The sequence below is a fragment of the Piliocolobus tephrosceles genome, chromosome 3 (genome assembly GCF_002776525.5).
Source record: "Piliocolobus tephrosceles isolate RC106 chromosome 3, ASM277652v3, whole genome shotgun sequence".
NCBI lineage: Eukaryota > Metazoa > Chordata > Mammalia > Primates > Cercopithecidae > Piliocolobus > Piliocolobus tephrosceles.
The window spans coordinates 96009758-96030644 of NC_045436.1; the positions used below are offsets into that span (position 1 = coordinate 96009758).

The 20887-nt window shown below is 36.3% G+C and overlaps 1 pseudogene; it reads right to left on the reverse strand.

The window, feature by feature from the left end:
* Positions 1-18565: 18565 nt before the first annotated feature.
* Positions 18566-19212, reverse strand: LOC111547875 (annotated as a pseudogene).
* Positions 19213-20887: the final 1675 nt, after the last annotated feature.

The following is a 20887-nucleotide window of genomic DNA, read 5'->3' on the forward strand; positions in this document are numbered from 1 at the left end:
TTGATTGGAATAGTTTCAGAAGGAATGGTACCAGCTCCTCCTTGTACCTCTGGTAGAATTCAGCTGTGAATCCATCCGGTCCTGGGCTTTTTTTGGTGGGTAGGCTATTAATTGTTGCCTCAATTTCAGAGGCTGCTATTGGTCTATTCAGGGATTCAACTTCTTCCTGATTTAGTCTTGGAAGAGTGTACGTGTCCAGGAAATTATCCATTTCTTCTAGATTTTCTAGTTGATTTGCGTAGAGGTGTTTATAGTATTCTCTGATGGTAGTTTGTATTTCTGTGGGGTCGGTGGTGATATTCCCTTTATCATTTTTTATTGCGTCTATTTGATTCCTCTCTCTTTTCTTCTTTATTCGTCTTGCTAGCGGTCTGTCAATTTTGTTGATCTTTTCAAAAAACCAACTCCTGGATTCATTGATCTTTTGGAGGGTTTTTTGTGTTTCTATCTCCTTCAGTTCTGCTCTGATCTTAGTTATTTCTTGCCTTCTGCTAGCTTTTGAATGTGTTTGCTCTTGCCTCTCTAGTTCTTTTAATTGTGATGTTAGAGTGTCAATTTTAGATCTTTCCTGCTTTCTCTTGTGGGCACTTAGTGCTATAAATTTCCCTCTACATACTGCTTTAAATGTGTCCCAGAGATTCTGGTATGTTGTATCTTTGTTCTCATTGGATTCAAAGAACATCTTTATTTCTGCTTTCATTTCGTTATGTACCCAGTAGTCATTCAGGAGCAGGTTGTTCAGTTTCCATGTAGTTGAGCGGTTTTGATTGAGTTTCTTAGTCCTGAGTTCTAGTTTGATTGCACTGTGGTCAGAGAGACAGTTTGTTATAATTTCTGTTCTTTTACATTTGCTGAGGAGTGCTTTATTTCCAATTATGTGGTCAATTTTGGAATGAGTGTGATGTGGTGCTGAGAAGAATGTATATTCTGTTGACTTGGGGTGGAGAGTTCTATAGATGTCTATGAGGTCCGCTTGGTGCAGAGATGAGTTCAATTCCTGGATATCCTTGTTAACTTTCTGTCTCGTTGATCTGTCTAATGTTGACAGTGGAGTGTTGAAGTCTCCCATTATTATTGTATGGGAGTCTAAGTCTCTTTGTAAGTCTCTAAGGACTTGCTTTATGAATCTGGGTGCTCCTGTATTGGGTGCATATATATTTAGGATAGTTAGCTCTTCCTGTTGAATTGATCCCTTTACCATTATGTAATGGCCTTCTTTGTCTCTTTTGATCTTTGATGGTTTAAAGTCTGTTTTATCAGAGACTAGGATTGCAACCCCTGCTTTTTTTTGTTCTCCATTTGCTTGGTAGATCTTCCTCCATCCCTTTATTTTGAGCCTATGTATGTCTCTGCATGTGAGATGGGTCTCCTGAAGACAGCAGACTGATGGGTCTTGACTCTTTATCCAGTTTGCCAGTCTGTGTCTTTTAATTGGAGCATTTAGTCCATTTACATTTAAGGTTAATATTGTTATGTGTGAACTTGATCCTGCCATTATGTTATTAACTGGTTATTTTGCTCATTAGTTGATGCAGTTTCTTCCTAGCCTCGATGGTCTTTACATTTTGGCATGTTTTTGCAATGGCTGGTACCGGTTGTTCCTTTCCATGTTTAGGGCTTCCTTCAGGGTCTCTTGTAAGGCAGGCCTGGTGGTGACAAAATCTCTAAGCATTTGCTTATCTGTAAAGAATTTTATTTCTCCTTCACTGATGAAACTTAGTTTGGCTGGATATGAAATTCTGGGTTTAAAATTCTTTTCTTTAAGAACGTTGAATATTGGCCCCCACTCTCTTCTGGCTTGTAGAGTTTCTGCCGAGAGATCTGCTGTCAGTCTGATGGGCTTCCCTTTGTGGGTAACCCCACCTTTCTCTCTGGCTGCCCTTAATATTTTTTCCTTCATTTCAACTTTGGTGAATCTGGCAATTATGTGTCTTGGAGTTGCTCTTCTGGAGGAGTATCTTTGTGGCGTTCTCTGTATTTCCTGAATTTGAATGTTGGCCTGCCCTGCTAGGTTGGAGAAGTTCTCCTGGATGATATCCTGTAGAGTGTTTTCCAGTTTGGTTCCATTTTCCCCCTCACTTTCAGGCACCCCAATCAGACGTAGATTTGGTCTTTTTACATAATCCCATACTTCTTGCAGGCTTTGTTCATTTCTTTTTCTTCTTTTTTCTTTTGGTTTCTCTTCTCGCTTCATTTCATTCATTTGATCCTCCATCGCTGATACTCTTTCTTCCAGTTGATCGAGCCGGTTACTGCAGCTTGTGCATTTGTCACGTATTTCTCATGTCATGGTTTTCATCTCTGTCATTTTGTTTATGACCTTCTCTGCATTAATTAGTCTAGCTGTCAATTCTTCCACTCTTTTTTCAAGATTTTTAGTTTCTTTGCGCTGGGTACGTAATTCCTCCTTTAGCTCTGAGAGGTTTGATGGACTGAAGCCTTCTTCTCTCATCTCGTCAAAATCATTCTCTGACCAGCTTTGATCCGTTGCTGGTGATGGGCTGTGCTCCTTTGCAGGAGGAGATGCGCTCTTATTTTTTGAATTTCCAGCTTTTCTGCCCTGCTTTTTCCCCATCTTTGTGGTTTTATCTGTCTCTGGTCTTTGATGATGGTGACGTACTGATGGGGTTTTGGTATAGATGTCCTTCCTGTTTGATAGTTTTCCTTCTGACAGTCAGGACCCTCAGCTATAGGTCTGTTGGAGATTGCTTGAGGTCCACTCCAGACCCTGTTTGCCTGGGTATCAGCAGCAGAGGTTGCAGAAGATAGAATATTGCCGAACAGCGAGTGCACCTGTCTGATTCTTGCTTTGGAAGCTTCCTCTCAGGGGTGTACTCCACCCTGTGAGGTGTGGGGTGTCAGACTGCCCCTAGTGGGGGATGTCTCCTAGTTAGGCTACTCAGGGGTCAGGGACCGACTTGAGCAGGCAGACTGCCCCTTCTCAGATCTCAACCTCCGTGTTGGGAGATCCACTGCTCTCTTCAAAGCTGTCAGACAGAGTCGTTCACCTCTTGACAGGCCTCTGCTGCTTTAGCTGAGCCCTGTCCCCAGAGGTGGAGTCTACAGAGACAGGCAGGTTTCCTTGAGCTGCTGTGAGCTCCACCCAGTTCGAGCTTCCCAGCGGCTTTATTTACCTACTTAAGCCTCAGCGATGGTGGGCGCCCCTCCCCCAGCCTCACTGCTGCCTTGCGGTTAGATTGCCGCAGACTGCTGTGTTAGCAAGGAGGGAGGCTCCGTGGGCGTGGGACCCTCCCCGCCAGGTGTGGGATATAATCTCCGGTGTGCCGGTGTTACAGCGCAGTATTGGGGTGGGAGTTACCCGATTTTCCAGGTGTTGTGTGTCTCAGTTCCCCTGGCTAGGAAAAGGGACTCCCTTCCCCCTTGCGCTTCCCAGGTGAGGTGATGCCTCGCCCTGCTTCAGCTCTCGCTGGTCGGGCTGCAGCAGCTGACCAGCACCGATTGTCCGGCACTCCCGAGTGAGATGACCCCAGTACCTCAGTTGAAAATGCAGAAATCACCAGTCTTCTGTGTCGCTCGCGCTGGGAGATGGAGACTGAAGCTGTTCCTACTAGGCCATCTTGCTCCGCCCCCATGATTGTGTTTTGAAATGTGAGGGCAGGAGATTTGGGAGGGGTCAGGGGTGGAATGGTGTGGTTTGGCTGTGTCCCCACCCAAATCTCATCTTGTATTGTAGTTCTCATAATCCCCACATACCATGGGAGAGACCAGCTGGGAGGTAATTTAATCAGGGTGGTTACCTTCATGCTGTTCTTGTGATAGTGAGTGATTTCTCATAAGACCTGATGGTTTTATAAAAGGCTTTCCCCCCTTTTCTTGGCCCTTCTCCTTCATGCCGTCATGTGAAGATGGTTGTGTTTTGTTCCCCTTCCACCATGATTGTAAGCTTCCTGAGGCCTCCCCAGTCATGATGAAGTGTGAGCCAATTCAACTTTTATTCCTTTATAAATTTTTACCCTTTTATCTTTACAATATGATAAATTACATTGTTCTTTTATTGTTTAAACCATCATTCAATATCCTGTTAATACCACTTGGTCATGATGTATAATTATAATTAATTTTACACCCAGTCTCAGGTATGTCTTTCTTAGCAGTTTGAGAATGGACTAACATTGCCTCCTGGCCACAATAATTCACCTTTTCCTACAATCAAAATATGTTCAATCCTCCTTGCACAGCATCAAAGTTTTCCCCCTTTAGGACATCAGCCCTAAGTCCAGAATTTCATTATCTAAATAATGTATTTATAATGATGAGGCTCTTTGTGTGTGCTTTCTTGAATACAGTTCTTTGTATATGGTACTTATCGAGCTAAATACCTGTGAAGGAAGTCTAGTTACTTGCACCTCCACTCACCCAATATATAACTGTGATAGAGAGGAATGATAACCCTGTGAGGCATTCCTAATCAAAATGAGAGAAAAATGAGCACCTACATGTAGCCTACCTATGTAGTAAGAGACTTTTACAGGATAGAACATCTGTTCCAAGATAGAGGATTACAAGGTGATCATTTAAATATGAGGATGCAGAAGTTTCCAGGACAATTATAAACTACATTTACAACTGGTACTATCACTTATATCACAGTTGTTTATGTCAGTCACAGTGTCTACCCAGAATCAAAGGGGTAGAGATTAGATATCTCTTAATGTAAATGCTTATATTATTAAAGAATAAAGTTTAAAAATATATAATCTAAGATTATTTTTAAAGAATTGAGGGGAAGGGAAGCAGATAAAGCAAAGTAAGTAAAATAAATGGAATAATAAAGATATCAGGAAAATGAATAATACAAAAAAAAACCCAGAAAGTTAGTAAAGTTGATCAGTAAAACTGATAAACTACTAGCAAGACTTATCAAGAATAAAAGGGAAAACATAAATTATCAATATTAGAGCTAAAGAAGGAAGATATTGTACAAGATACAGTATCTTTTCTATAGATACCGTAGAAAATAAAATGAAAATAAGGAAACATAGCAAAACTTAATAATATATTCAATAACTTGTGTAAAAAAGATGAATCCTTTGATTAAACACAATCAACACTAAGAACAAACAGAAAATTTGTATAACCTATGCTTATTAAACAATTTTAAATTCTAATATATCCCCCAATAGAGAAAATTCTTACACAAATACTTTCATTGGTGAATTTTATCAATGTTCAATGAAAAACTAATGCCATCTTATACAAACTCTTTAATGAAATTGAAGATGAGAAAAATATTTTGAATGCTAGTGGGACTAATCAATAGTATCTTTTATAAACAATTATACATCATGACCAAATGGTGTTAACAGGAAATTGAATGATGCTTTAAACAATAAAAAAATCAATGTAATTTATCATATTACAAAGATAAAGGATAAAAGTAGATATGATGTCAATTGGCAAAGATAATACATTGACAAGAGTCAAAGTTCATTCAAAGAAAAAAAAATAAGCAAAGTAGGAATTTAAAGTTTCTAGGTCTGATACAGGCTGTGTTTACAAAATTAAAAAAAAAAAATACAAGCGAACACAGAAGCTACCCCTAACTTTATAGTTAATAATTTAGGAGGTGACACTCTGACTTTAAAATTGAAAATATGTGAATCATTACTTCTATCATTTTGATACAGCATTGTACTGGAGGAATTAGCAAGTGCAATAAAAAGAAGTATAGCTAGGAATGATGGCTTGTGACTAAACTCCTAGGTACTCATGAGGATCCTGAAGGAAGATTGCTTGAACCCACAAGTTCATGGCCAGCCTGGACAACACTGTGAAACCTCAATTACAATATTACTTTTGTAAGAGAATAAAGAATGACACAAGAGTAAGAGTATGCTACTGAATGAATTCAAATAATAATATTAAGATGCTGATACAAATCAGAGTGTTCAATTTAAAACAAAGGTATAAATTTTGGGAGGAAATACAGTTGGAAATATTTCATTTTAGAGAGAACATAAAATTACTAAACATAAAACAAAAACAAATTTAACTTTATTAAAATTAATAACTTCTGAACATAAAACATCCCCATTTTACAAAAAAAAAAAAAAAAAGCTATGTCACAGACTCTGAGAATATCTTACCAATATTATGGAACAAAGGTGTTAAACAACTGTTATAGAGCTCATTCTTTAAATTACTTGAGTTTGTCTCATAACCTCATCCCAAAAAATAACGAATGTTACCATGCCAGATAAACATACAAATTACCAACCTCATATTAAATAAATCAAATGTATTTGATAACAAGAGTGTTCTTTTTTATGAACTGCTTTTAGAAATATGTACCTTGTAAGGTTCCACATAATAAAAAATCTATGACATAATCTATGAATTTATGGGATATGATTCCCTGTAATAAGTAAATACTAAACAAGAAAATAACCAGCTATTTCATTAGAAAGCTATGAAATAAAGTTATTTCATGTATAAGAAGCTTCCTTTTGTGTAATTTATGACCTCATTTATTAATCCGTATCTTGTATGAAAAGGAACGACCTGGGGAGAGGTGTGGATTGTCTCAAATCTCTTACTGCCTTGCCTGTGACACAGTTACTTATATCCTTAAAGTTACCAGTAATATTTGATAATGTGTAGGATCTCTGAATCATGAAAGTCCAACTTGACTATTTGATACTATCTCTTAGCTCTTTATCTCTCCCATTCTTTTCTCTCCTTTTCTCTGTCTCTCCCACTCTCTCTCGCTCCCTCTCATTTCTTCCTTTGTCTTCAGGGAACTACAAAGCAGAAACACAGTGAATCATCCCTCTATATTCACTAGAACTGCCAAAATTAAAATTGAAATTAAAATCACCAACTGCACTAAATATTGGCAAAGAAGTGGAGCAACTGGAACTCTGAGGTAATGCTGGATCACTTCTCTGCCTTTTGGCTAAGATCAAGTGATAGAACACTGGTGAAACTACAAATTGTAACAACTATTTTAGAATAAAATACTTTTCACTCCTGGATGTTTAACCAAGATAAATAAAAACATATGTCTTAAAAGAGACCTTATAAGAATGTTTATAGAGTTTTATTCATTATATCCTCAGATAGATATAACCCACATGTCTATCAACATTAGAATGGATGAACAAATGTTGATATATACATAAGATGGAATACACTCAGAAATGTACAAAGAATGGAATACTAATATGAACAACAACATGAATAAATCACAGCAAATATTATGATAGCAAAAAGCATGTTGGGCAAAGGATGTCAGACAGAAATGTATGCATACTCTATGACTACATTTATATAAAAGTGCAACAACAGGAGAATCTAACCTATGGTAAGCAAAAGTTCAATGGTAGTGACATATGAGTATAGAGGATTGGTAGTTGTTGCTTGGAAGGTTGGTGGTCCTCAAGCCAACTCTCAGTTTTGATGATTCACTAGAACTCACATAACTCAGAAAAATTGATACTCATGGCAATGCTTTATTACAGTATAAAGATACAAGTGAAAATTAGCAAATGTAAAGGCACATACAATGTAATCCAAAAGAAGTCAAGCACAAACTTCCAGTTTTTCTCTCTCAGTAGAGCCGTGTAGACAGCACTTAATTCTTCCACCAATAAAGTGTAAAAGCAAATACGAAGTTTTTCTAATCCCTGGCGTCCAGGGATTTTATTGGGGGTTACTCACATAGGCATGGGTCATACATATGACAGACTTACTCCATTAAATCTCCAGAACCTTCAGAGTTTAAGCTGATACTGCATGGACCAGTTAAGATGCAGAAATACATTCTTTCAATTTACGTAAATACTGGAAGACAAATGTGAAAGTACAATGCAGGTTCTCTGGTTACAAAGTCCACTTTTTCTTAAACATAAAAAGTTATGTCATCTAGATGTGTCTCTCTATATCAAGCTCTCCAAATTAGTAAAGTAACCATCTATTAGCCTAGTTTTATTTTATATTAATAAAAAAGTGTGGCGAGGGGATTGTGAGTTTAATATTTTTGAAAATATATTTTAATAATGGAATTTAACAAGTAAAATATAAAATCCAGCACAGATACTATAACAACAAAAGCTGAGTTTATGACATTGTGGAGGAATAAAACATAAAATAATGATAGGAAGGAACTATAATTTTATATATATACACATAGATTTATATATCTAATGTAAAATGATGCAGTAAAAGTTACTTAAGTAAAGATGGAAAGATCAACATTACATTTGATGTTAATAAAAATAATAGCTATAAGTTACAGAAGATACTGTAACAACAAAAGCTGTGTTTATGACATTGTGGAGGAATAAAACAAAATAATGATATGAAGTAGCTATAATTTATATATATATACATAGATTTATACATGTAAATTTAAAATGATGCAGTAAATGTTCTAAAAGTACATAAGTAAAGATGGGAATGGTTAAAATTACATTTTATGTTAATAAAAATAATAGCTACAAGTAACAGAGCACTTTCTATAAATTACATATGCTCTCAACAACACCACAACATAGTTACTACTAATATTTTAATCTTATAAAACAGAAAACTAAGTCACAGAGAAATTAATAATTTTCAAAATCACAAATACCTAGTAAGCTTGCAGAACCAGAGTTTTGACATAGGCTGTCTAGATGCAGTCTTTGCTATGAAACAATATTCCATACTCTCTCTCACAGTAAATTACATTGGCATTGTGAATGTTATCAAACATCAAAAAACTAAGTTAGCAGAGAAGCCAAATCTGATATATATAAATATTATTTAATTGGTATAAAGAAATATTCATTTATTTTAGCAGTTTTATGATATAGAAACATAGGATTAAGAAATGATTAATATATTTGAACTTAATATTCAATATATTTAAAAGAATTACCCATTTCCTTATGACAAGAGTAATCAGAAAGATATTCAAGACAAGCATCTGTCTGATAGAAAATAGTTGCCTCATATTTGATGGGTATTAGTATCACTTGATATATATAGCAAATAATTGGAAATTACAAACAAATGCAAGAGATAAATAAACAGGAAAAACAGAATAAAAAATTGATGAATTTATGAAAATGTGCTTGACTTCAAACTAATTAAGGAAATAGAAATCAAATTTATGATGGGGAAGTCTGAATGTTTTTTGGCATAAAAACAATGCAAAATATGTTAAAAAGCCATAAAATATATTGACTAATACACTGAAATGGTCTAGTAGGGAAGGTATAATGAACATTTAAACAGGTTCCATCCTAGTTCTCTAAGATTTTCTTAGTATTCTCCCACTTCTGTTTGCTTGCCTCTTGCAACATGGCTCTTTTCAGGTTTTCAAAATGGTAGACTGCCACAAATAAGGTTGTCTCTTTCCTGAGTCACATCAAGGTGTAGGAAAAAAGGGTACTTTTTCCCTACTTAATAAATAAATTTTGCATTTCATTACAATTGCCCACATATCTCATCTGAAAAACAACTGTGGGAAGAGAAATGATATTGTCTATATGGGTAGGCTATTTAGGTTGTTGCAAACAATTGTGGTTACTGCAATACACTGTTAATGGATGTAGTAATTGCTAAAAATATACACAAATTAGTTAGCCATCATATTTTTAACTTAAAATGCATGTACACTAAGAATATCAAATAAAGTCTATCTGTTATAAATATATTTGCACATATGAAAACACAGATATAAATATGTATGACAATGGCAGCATTATTTGTAATAAGCATTATTACCAGTCATCAAGTAATATATATATTGAAAAAGGGTAGCTAAAATGTTCTTGTATGTGCAAAAATGGAATTCTTGTAAGCTGTTTGCCAAAACAGTTAGACCATACCAAGAACATTCATAGGTGACAGGACAGTCTTTTCAACAAATAGTAATGGGAAAAACAGGTATTGATATACAAAATAATATAGTTGAACTCTTACCTTGCATAATGTGTAATAATTTACTTAAAGGTATTAAAAATCTAAACATGAAATCAACAACTATAAAACTTATAGAAGAAAACATGAGGAAAGCTTCATGACATTGGATTTGGCAATAATTTCTTTTTTTTTCTTTTTTTCTTATACTTTATGTTCTAGGGTACATGTGCACAACATATAGGTTTGTTACATATGTATACATGTGTCACGTTGATGTGCTGCACCCATTAACTCGTCATTTACATTAGGTATATCTCCAAATGCTATCCTTCCCTTCTCCCTCCACCCCACAATAGGCCATGATGTGTGATGTTCCCCTTCCTGTGTCCAAGTGATCTCATTGTTCAATTTCCATCTATGAGTGAGAACATGCGGTGTTTGGTTTTCTGTTCTTGCAATAATTTGCTGAGAATGATGGTTTCCAGCTGCATCCATGTTCCAAAAAAGGGCACAAACTCATCCTTTTTTATGACTGCATAGTATTCTATGGTGTGTATGTGCCACATTTTCTTAATCCAGTCTGTCACTGATGGGCATTTGGGTTGATTCCAAGTCTTTGCTATTGTGAATAGTGCACAATAAACATACGTGTGCATGTATCTTTATAGCAGCATGATTTATAATCCTTTGGGTATATACCCAGTAATGGGATGGCTGGGTCATATGGTATTTCTAGTTCTAGATCCTTAGGGAATCCCCATACTGTCTTCCACAATGGTTGAAGTAGTTTACAGTCCCACCAACAGTTTAAAAGTGTTCCTATTTCTCCACATCCTCTCCAGTACCTGCTGTTTCCCAACTTTTTAATGATTGCCATTCTAACTGGTATGAGACGGTATCTCATTGTGGTTTTGATTTGCATTTCTCTGATGGCTGATGATAAGCATTTTTTCATGTATCTGTTGGCTGCATAAATATCTTCTTTTGAGAAGTGTCTGTTCATATCCTTTGCTCACTTTTTCATGGGATTGTTTGTTTTTTTCTTGTAAATTTGTTTGAGTTCTTTGTAGGTTCTGGATATTAGCCCTTTGTCAAGTGAGTAGATTGCAAAAATTTTCTCCCATTCTGTAGGTTGCCCGTTCACTCTGACAATAGTTTCTTTTGCTGTGCAGAAGCTCTTTAGTTTAATTAGATCCCATTTGTCAATTTTGGCTTTTGTTGCCATTGCTTTTGGTGTTTTAGACATGAAGTCCTTGCCCATGCCTATGTCCTGAATGGTATTGCCTAGGTTTTCTTCGAGGGTTTTTATGGTTTTAGGTCTAACATTTAAGTCTCTAATCCATCTTGAATTAATTTTTGTATAAGGAGTAAGGAAGGGATACAGTTTCAGCTTTCTACTTATGGCTAGCCAGTGTTCCCAGCACAATTTATTAAATAGAGAATCCTTTCCCCATTTCTTGTTTTTGTCAGGTTTGTCAAAGATCAGATGGTTGTAGATGTGTGGTTTTATTTCTGAGGGCTCTGTTTTGTTCCATTGGTCTATATCTCTGTTTTGGTACCAGTACTATGCTGTTTTGGTTACTGTAGCCTTGTAGTATAGTTTGAAGTCAGGTAGCATGATGCCTCCAGCTTTGTTCTATTGACTTAGGATTGTCTTGGCAATGTGGGCTCTTCTTTGGTTCCATATGAACTTTAAAGCAGTTCTTTCCAATTCTGTGAAGAAAGTCATTGGTAGCTTAATGGGGATGGCATTGAGTCTATAAATTGCCTTGGGCAGTATGACCATTTTCACATTATTGATTCTTCCTATCCATGAGCATGGAATGATCTTCCATTTGTTTGTGTCCTCTTTTATTTCATTGAGCAGCGGTTTGTAGTTCTTCTTGAAGAGGTCCTTTACATCCCTTGTAAGTTGGATTCCTATGTATTTTATTCTCTTTGAATGAATTGTGATTGGGAGTTAATTCATGATTTGGCTCTCTGTTTGTCTGTTATTGGTGTATAAGAACGCATGTGATTTTTGCACTTTGAGTTTGTATCCTGAGACTTTGCTGAAGTTGCTTATCAGCTTAAGGAGATTTGGGACTGAGATGATGGGGTTTTCTAAATATACAATCATGTCATCTGCAAACAGGGACAATTTGACTTCCTCTTTTTCTAATTGAATACCCTCTATTTCTTTCTCTTGCCTGATTGCCCTGGCCAGAACTTCCAAAACTATGTTGAATAGGAGTGGTGAGAGAGGGCATCCTTGTCTTGTGCCAGTTTTCAAAGGGAATGCTGTCAGTTTTCGCCCATTCAGTATGATATTGGCTGTGGGTTTGTCATAAATAGCTCTTATTATTTTGAGATACGTTCCATCAATACCGAATTTATTGAGAGTTTTTGGCATGAAGGGCTGCTGAATTTTGTCAAAGGCCTTTTCTGCATCTATTGAGATAATCATGTGATTTTTGTCTTTGGTTCTGTTTATAGGCTGGATTACGTTTATTGATTTGCGTAAGTTGAACCAGACTTGTATCCCAGGGATGAAGCCCACTCCATCATGGTGGATAAAGTTTTTGATGTGCTGCTGTATTCAGTTTGCCAGTATTTTATTGAGGATTTTTGCATTGATGTTCATCAGGGATATTGGTCTAAAGTTCTCTTTTTTTGTTGTGTCTCGGATTTGCCAATAATTTCTTTAATATGACACTAGGCATAGACAACAACAAAAGATATATAAATCAGGCTGCATCAAAATCAATAGAGTGAGCAAGCAACACACTTATTGGGAGAAAATACTTATAAATCATATATATGATTAGGGACTAATATCCAGGGCATATAAAGAACTCTTATAAGTCATCATCATCAACAACAACAACAACAAACAAGTGTAAAAGCTGTCCAAATCAAAATAGAGTCATCAATGTTATGAAACCCCTGGTAAACAGAGTTAGAGAAGTCCATGAAAAGAGGGTTCTCACACTTCTATGACTGACTAAAAAAAGACTCCACAAAACACACAACCTTGCACAAAGGGCATCACAACCTTATACGAAATATATTTCTTCAAAAACATCTGCCCAGCACTGCCCGCCCAACTTTAGACTAGTGTTAAGCTGTTACTGATCTCTGTAGTTGAGTATAATTATTTAAAAACAACTATAAAATCCTCCTTATTTTTTCCTTTGAAAACCTTTGTCTTTCTTTATCTTGCTGAATATGCATATGGTTTACTATGGCATGTGTATTCTAATTGAAATGCTCTATTCCCAAATAAATATCTTTTTTCTTTTAGAGAACATTTTTAGTTTATTAGGTTAACACAAACAACCCAATTAAAAATGGACAAGGACTTGAATAGATATTTCTCTAAATAAATTATACGGATGACCAATAAACACATGAAAAGATACTTATCTCCTATCAGAGAAATACAAATTAAAGCCACAGTTGGATACCACTTCACATCCATCAGGCAGATATTATAAAAAAAAGCAAGAACAAAAACAAAGACAAAATAACAAATCAGTGAGGATGTGGAGAAATTGAACCTATTGTGCTTTGCTGGTGAAACTGTAAAATGGTGCATCTGTTATGGAAAATAGTATGTTGGTTCTTCAAAAATTAAACATGGAATTACCATATGATACAGGGACTGTATCTATACCCAAATGGGTTGAAAGCAAGGACTCAATCAGATATTTGTATACCCATGTTCATAGCAGCATTATTTATAATACCCAAAAGGAGGAAACAACTCAAATGTTCATCAGTGCATAAATGGCTAAACAAAATGTGGTATATTCATACAATGGGATATTATTCAGCCTTAAAAAGGAGTGAAATTCTAACACATTCTACAATATGAATGAAGATTGAAGATTTTATGCCAAGGGAATATGTCAGACTCAAACAAATATTGTATAATTTTCATCATATGAATTACCTAGTGTACTAAAATGTATAGATACAAAAAGTAGAATAGTACTTGCTAGGGCCAGGGGGAGGGAATGATGGGGAGTTTTTGTTTAATGGTACAGAATTTCAGTTTGGGAAAATAAAAATCTTCTGGAGATGGATGATGATGATAACTGAAAAATAATGTGAATATACTTAATGCCACTGAATTGTAAACTTTAAAATGCTAAATCCTATGATATGTATATTTTACCACAATTATAAAGAACTGGCAAAAATTACACCTACATGTTCTCTATCTATGAAAATATATACTTAATATTTAAAACAGATAGTAACAGGTATGTTAAAATATGATATGCATGTAAATGCATAGAAAATTCCAAACGGGTGAGAGAAGAGTGTTGAGATTTTGTATTTATGTTTGCTGACACATTTTTCTTTGTTACAGTCCTGCCCTTATCTCTTAATGATAATGTATTCATGTCTTATACTAAAAAACGTCAATTAGCAATAAGGAAACCACTATAATACACAACATGTTAATTTCTTATAAGCACATGCACATTATACCAATAAAACAAGAAAAAATATACAACTTGAGGAAAAAATAAAACAGTGATTTCAATGATTTAATCACATGATTTATTTTTATACTTCCAAGAGGATGACCATATTTTCCGTTTGTATAGAGAATCACAAAAGATGAGTATTAGAATTAGGACATCAATTAAGAAAGATAGATATGAAATCGCTACTTTCTCTTTTAGAAACACCCTTATGCCTAACCTTTGGCTTGAACCTAAGAAGATGATTTTTTTTTTTTTTTTTTTTTTTCAGGGAAATGAAAAAGGCAAATACTGAAAGGGAGAGGCTAGGGGCAAAAAAAACTGAGAAATGTCAGGGACATTGGTGTCATATGAATCACGAAACACAAAAATGCCTAGGATCTTCAATAACTAATAAAGTCTCATGTTATAAAAATCTTCATCACGTGTTTGCTGATCTCAGTAAGGTAGTTTAATAACACTAAAAATAACTCATACTCAACCACATGAAGTTGTTTTAAACAAAGGCCCTTCAAAAATGAAGGCATAAGCCCCTTGTTCTATTTGGATCAATGTGTCTGAGTACCTGCTTGATTCTTCTAAACCCTGTTTAATTTGAGTACATAGTTCTGTCCACTTGTCTCACATTACTGCCACATCTATCTGATATACTTCTCTTTGAATAAAGTCACTTAAGAGCTTCTGCTCCCAAAGGACAAATAAAACTTGTAGGCTTTTAGATATTGTTTCTGCAGTGGTAATATTGGGAGTGAGGAGATTGTATCAACCGTAGCTAACATATTTTCATAGATTACATCCCTCCAATCATTATTTCAACAAATGGGCACTCTATTATGGAAACAACATATAGACATTGAGTTATTTTATAAGATATAGTAATTTTAAGAACATAGCAGAGTGCAATAGTGCTTTGGGCATTTATATTATTGCAACTCATGTTCTTTTAATGGCAACCCAGCCACTAGATAACAGTAATGGTATATTCTGAAAGTATTAAACATCCACAATTGAGAATTATTTTCTGAGGAAACAAGGATTCATGAAAAGATTATTTTTTCCAAAAGAGTCCCTTGGTTCTATTTAAAAAATGTGGTTCTAACTGGTTAAAATGATAAATACTATCAATGAGGAAAAACTTGAACAGAAGTGAAAACATTACCAGGCTAAGCTTAAATAAACAAACCAACCTTTGTCTACACAGCAACTTAAAGACAAGTGAAATCTGGACACACTGAGAGTATCTCTCTCTCTGCCTCACACAGACACACACGCATTATCCTAATTTTTGATAGATGGATAGATAGATATCACACTTACATGTAGATATATATGTGGAGTAGAATCATTCTTAACCACTTTTAAGTAAACAGGTTTTGTGCCAGATAATTTTGCCGTTCTCTCTCCAAAGCATGACAGTTGCTCCCAGCACATTGAATGACTACACCATTTCTTATGTGGTAAAAGGAAAATAGTACTGAAGTAATATATACATAACTTCAGAATCCATCACTTACATTCTATTATTAACAAGAATCAATTATGTTTGTTTACAAATGAAACTTGTAGATGGGGGAAAAATAACCTTTTTTAAAATCTATGCATAATGCTTGTAAAAAACTCAAATGTGAGTTACCAAAAGAAAGTTAACAATGTGGGAAAGAAATTGTAAACATTTTTTTTAATCACGAAAGTGAGTAGGAGTTTCAAATCAGATTACTACACATGAACATTTGTTCTTGTGCCTGTGTTTGTCCTAAATGCCTTGAGTAAATACTATTTGTTACAGGGTAAGTATAGTGAGTTTGTTTCTCTTCTTAGTGGTAAGCTCAGAAGTAGACAAGTGACTCAGTTCTAGCTTTTGGAACAGTTTTATCACTTTTATAAGTGAACTCAGAAGAACGAACCATGTTCTCTTTTTGGCATCAGTGTATAAGAATGTAGCATCTACTCTTTTTTGACCATAAAGGAGGGAGATGACCCTACAGAGGAAGGCAGGGGCCAAAAGTAGGCAGTAGTTGCGTCCTTGAAAACCTCACTGAGATGCTACATTTACCAAACACTGCTGTACTTAGGAACATTTTATTTGAAACAATATATCTTATTGTTTGAATTTTTCTATTACTCCTTGCTGAAGTGATCCTACTGAGTACATTAATGATAGGCCAAGATTTTTCAAATGTGTCTGGTTACTAGGCTTACTTGAGACATTAAAAAATAGCAATGCCCAATACACACCCTCAGCAAGGTAAATCACAATCACCAGGCATTGGTGATTTAAAAATTACCCCATTTGACTCCATTTTACAGCCCATGTTCAGGAGCACATAGGTAGAAAGACGAGTTTTCTCTGCAGTACTATAAAGTCTTCGACTCAACTACCTCTTCTGTTAACTAAAAGAACAGATTTTTGGAGTCTGTGTAAGTTAAAGCTTTTAAGATCAGGAGAGCAGGCTGCCTCTTTATTCTGTGTTGGAACTGCTTTATCTTTACTCCAGCATCTCCACTGAGCAAATTTAAGTCACTACAGGCTCTTCTCTGTTTCAACCTCTAGAAACATCACTACTGGGCAGAGTGTTCACTTTCTTAGGGAAACAGTTGTTCATGTTTTCATTATGTAACACATCACTTTTGACAACTGCTGTGTATTCATTGGGAAGAGGAGGGACTCCAACAAGACTGGCCATATGTTCATTAGGAAATAATTAACTTCATTATTTGATAATGATGATTATCTTAAGTGCTTAAAATCCATAACAGTTTGTTTTTGTACTTTTTAAATAGCTGAACATGAAATTTGCATGAGTTCCACTGCAGGAAAAAAAAAAAAAAAGCTGCTCTTACCTCTTACCTTTTCAGCAACTTGAATTATGGTAACTCAATTCTAGCTTTCCTGGAATTGTATTATAATGCCTGTTTTCTAGGAGTGTCTCAAATAATTGATCTATTGATGGTGTTTTCTTTCTTTTCATTTTACAGCTGTTATTTCATTTGTTTGTTTATATCGTTAATGTTATTTCAATGAGATTTTTAAAAGAATTGTGATGAAGATGTGTTACATTTATGTTATTGTAGTCTTTTTATGTTTCATCATATATTATAAAATGAACTATAATATACCCACAACCAAAGTAATGCCAGGGATAACTAGTTATTTAACTACCTGTAACTATAACTGTAATAGCACTTATACATGTGGTTCAGATAGAAAGATAATTGATAGAAAGTCTGTTAAGATAGAACTGGAGCTTCTTTTTTTTAATTTATTTATTGTATTATTTATCTTTCTTTTTTTTTTTTTTTTTTTTGCAGATGGAGTTTCACTCTGTCACTTAGGCTAGAGTGCAGTGGTGCTTTTCATGGCAACTCATCACCTTCCAGGTTCAAGTGATTCTCCTACCTCAGCCTCCCGAGTAGCAGGGATTACAGGACCTGCCACCATGTTGGCCAGGCTGGTCTTGAACTCCTGACCTCAGGTGGTCTGCCCACCTTGGCCTCCCAATGTGTTGGAATTACTGTGCCTGGCCAGAGCTGGAGCTTCTTTACAGTCACTTCTAGTTTGCAGAAGCAACTAGGACTGAGATCACATTTCTATCTTCATCTTACTGTTTGTCCTTGCTGAAAGCCAGGTACACAGTGTGAATGTGCCTGGCCTCTCAGGCGGAACCAGTCACATCAAAGGGAAGGAAGAGGCCCTACCAAGCCAGGTGGAAGCTGGCTTGACTGACATCCCCACTTGCTAGAACTGTGCACATAAAGTGTCTTTCCAAGACAACTGCTTGCCATGAAGTTGACCTGCAGTGGAGGAAGAGCTTCCAAGTGTTAATTCCATCTGCTCTTCAAGTTGAAGCCTGAGCTTCTCCAACTTTAAGGATATCACGGGGCTTTTAAAGAGATATTTTAATTACCCTTTTTTTTTTTAAATGTAGGGATAATCTATAATGAGCCTTGATGTCTTTCTTCAATTTGCACAGTCCAGCAGAAATCGTTGAAATTTGTGAATTGGGAAAGGGAAAAATGTATTTTCCCTCAGGCTTCTTGGCCTGCAATGAGAGGGGCTGCCATGAAGGTCTCTGATGTGCTCTGGAGACATTTTTCCTATTGTAATTACATATGTAAATTTCTGCAGTAACCTAGAATTTCTCCCAGAAAATGGGGTTTTCTTTTCTGTCTATTTTTTTTTTTTTTAACTAAGTCAGCACATCTTTATTAAACACCTGCAGTTACTGGGAGGAGGCGATGATGCTGGACACACTGTCAAATTTGATCTTCTCTACAATATTCTAGGGTTTAATGCTCTCTTCCTGGTTACAGATGTAGATCTGCCCTGACTCATTAGCACTCCAGCCATATTTGCTCATCTACACCTTTAGCTGGCTGTCTGACAGATCACCAAGCATTTAACCAAGCAGCCAACATTCGATGTGCTGGTAAGTGATACCCACAACATGGCAGACAAATTTTCAGACAGAGTCTTCAAAGCCGGTTACACCTTCCAACAGGACCATGTTTTCCTTGCCAGAAGGTCTGGAAGTTGCAGGTCTCCAGCAAGTCCCCGAGGTACAAAATCTGTTGGATTGCCTGCTCTTCTTGTTGTGCTGGTGGATCATGCACGTGGACAGGGTGAAGTTGGTGTGTGGCAGGTGGTGAGGGCCTTCAGCAGGGTCTGGGCAGTGACTGCAGTCTGAGAAAATGCTGAGTTGAACTGGTACAGCTTCAGGACAGCCAGGTTGGTTTCTAGACCATAGGCATTCTCCTTGGCCTGCGTCTTCACATAGTGCTCCAGGGTGGCCAGGTTCTCAGGATTGTACCTGTCAATGCCCTTAACCAACTTGCCCCCGTTGGCTCTCATTTGTTCAAACATTGCCATGACTACTGTCACCTTCCACAACCAGGGCTGGAGGCTAACACCGGAGCTGGAGTGCATCTTCCAGGACTGGAAGGCATAGGGTTTTCTTTTCTATCACATAGTTAGGCTGCATACTTTTCAAATTTTTATGCTGTGTTTCCTCTTAAGTGATATGCAGCTTAGAAATTTTTTCCCCAAAGTACCCTAAATCATCTCTCTCAAGTTTAAAGTTCCACAGATCTCCAGAGCAGGAGCAAAATGCTTTCAATCTCTTTGCATAGCAAGAGAACCTATACTCCAGTTCCCAGCACGTTTCTCATCTCTCTCTGAGAACACCTCAGCCTGGACCTTATTGTCCGTATCACTATCAACATTTTGGTTAAAGCCATTCAACAAGTCTCTCTGGAGTTCCACACTTTGCCACGTCTTCCAATCTTTTTCTGAGCCCTCCAGACTTTTCCAACCTCTGCCTGTTACCCATTTCCAAAGTTGCTTCCATATTTTCGGGTATCTTTACAGCTGTGTCCCACTACCAAGTACTAATTTACTGTTCTCATGCTGCTAATAAAGACATACCTGAGACTGGGTAATTTATAAAGGAAAGGGGCATAATTGACTCACAGTGCCCCAGGGGTAGGGAGGCCTCAGCAAGTTCATAACCATGGTGGAAGGGGAAGCAAACACATCCTTCTTCACATGGCAGCAGCAAGGAGAAGTGCAGAGTGAAGTGAGGAAATAGCTCCTTATAAAACCATCAGGTCACATGAGAACTCACTCACTATCATGAGAACAGCATCATGGGAGTAACCACCCCCATGATTCAATTTAATTCCCATAATCCCCCATGACATGTGGGGATTATGGGAATTAAGATTCAAAATGAGATTTGGGTGGAGACAAATCCACATCATATTAGGTGATATTCTCTAGACGCTGAAAGCATCTCTTCTGTAGGCCAGCTGAGGTTAGGAAAACCTGGGCTTCATTGTTTCAAACACATTGACTGAGATTTATGCAGCCCCAAACTCAGGGTCACACAGCTTTCCTAGTAGGATGATAACTTTGAAGAACAATTTTTACCAAGATGTGAATTATGAATTTAGCCTTTTCAGAAGTTTTTTTTTATAATTAGTTTATAAAACTGATCTCCTGGCAGCACAGTCTGCATTCTGAGAGAAGAAGATATTGGTTTTTTGACTGTCACAGTTAATTTGGGTATTGGCTTAGCTGAATTCATCAATTTCCTGAACGCAAAGTTGTGCTAACGTGGACCATTCAATTCGACTATCTCACAATTATCATACTTCATACCTCTCAATTCCGAGAACTGTTACATGTCAGTCAATCTCTATCCACTTCATCAAATCTCAATTATATTTAAAGTTTTATCATTTGTAGTACAGCATGTTGACATATTCAACATTTTATTTAACCTTTAAAAATATGATTCCTGTTGTGATCTGGCTAGTGGCTAGTCAAAATCAAAAGCTTTTGCACATTAAAGGAAACAATGAACAGAGTGAAGCGAAAACCTTAAGAATGGGAAAAATATTTGCAAACTTTACATCTAATGAATGGCTAACATCTAAAATATACTCAACTCAGTAACAAAAAAAAAAAAAAAAAAGGAAACCTGTTTACAAAATGTACAAAGGATCTCAGTAGACCTTTTTCAATAAAAGAAATACAAATGGCT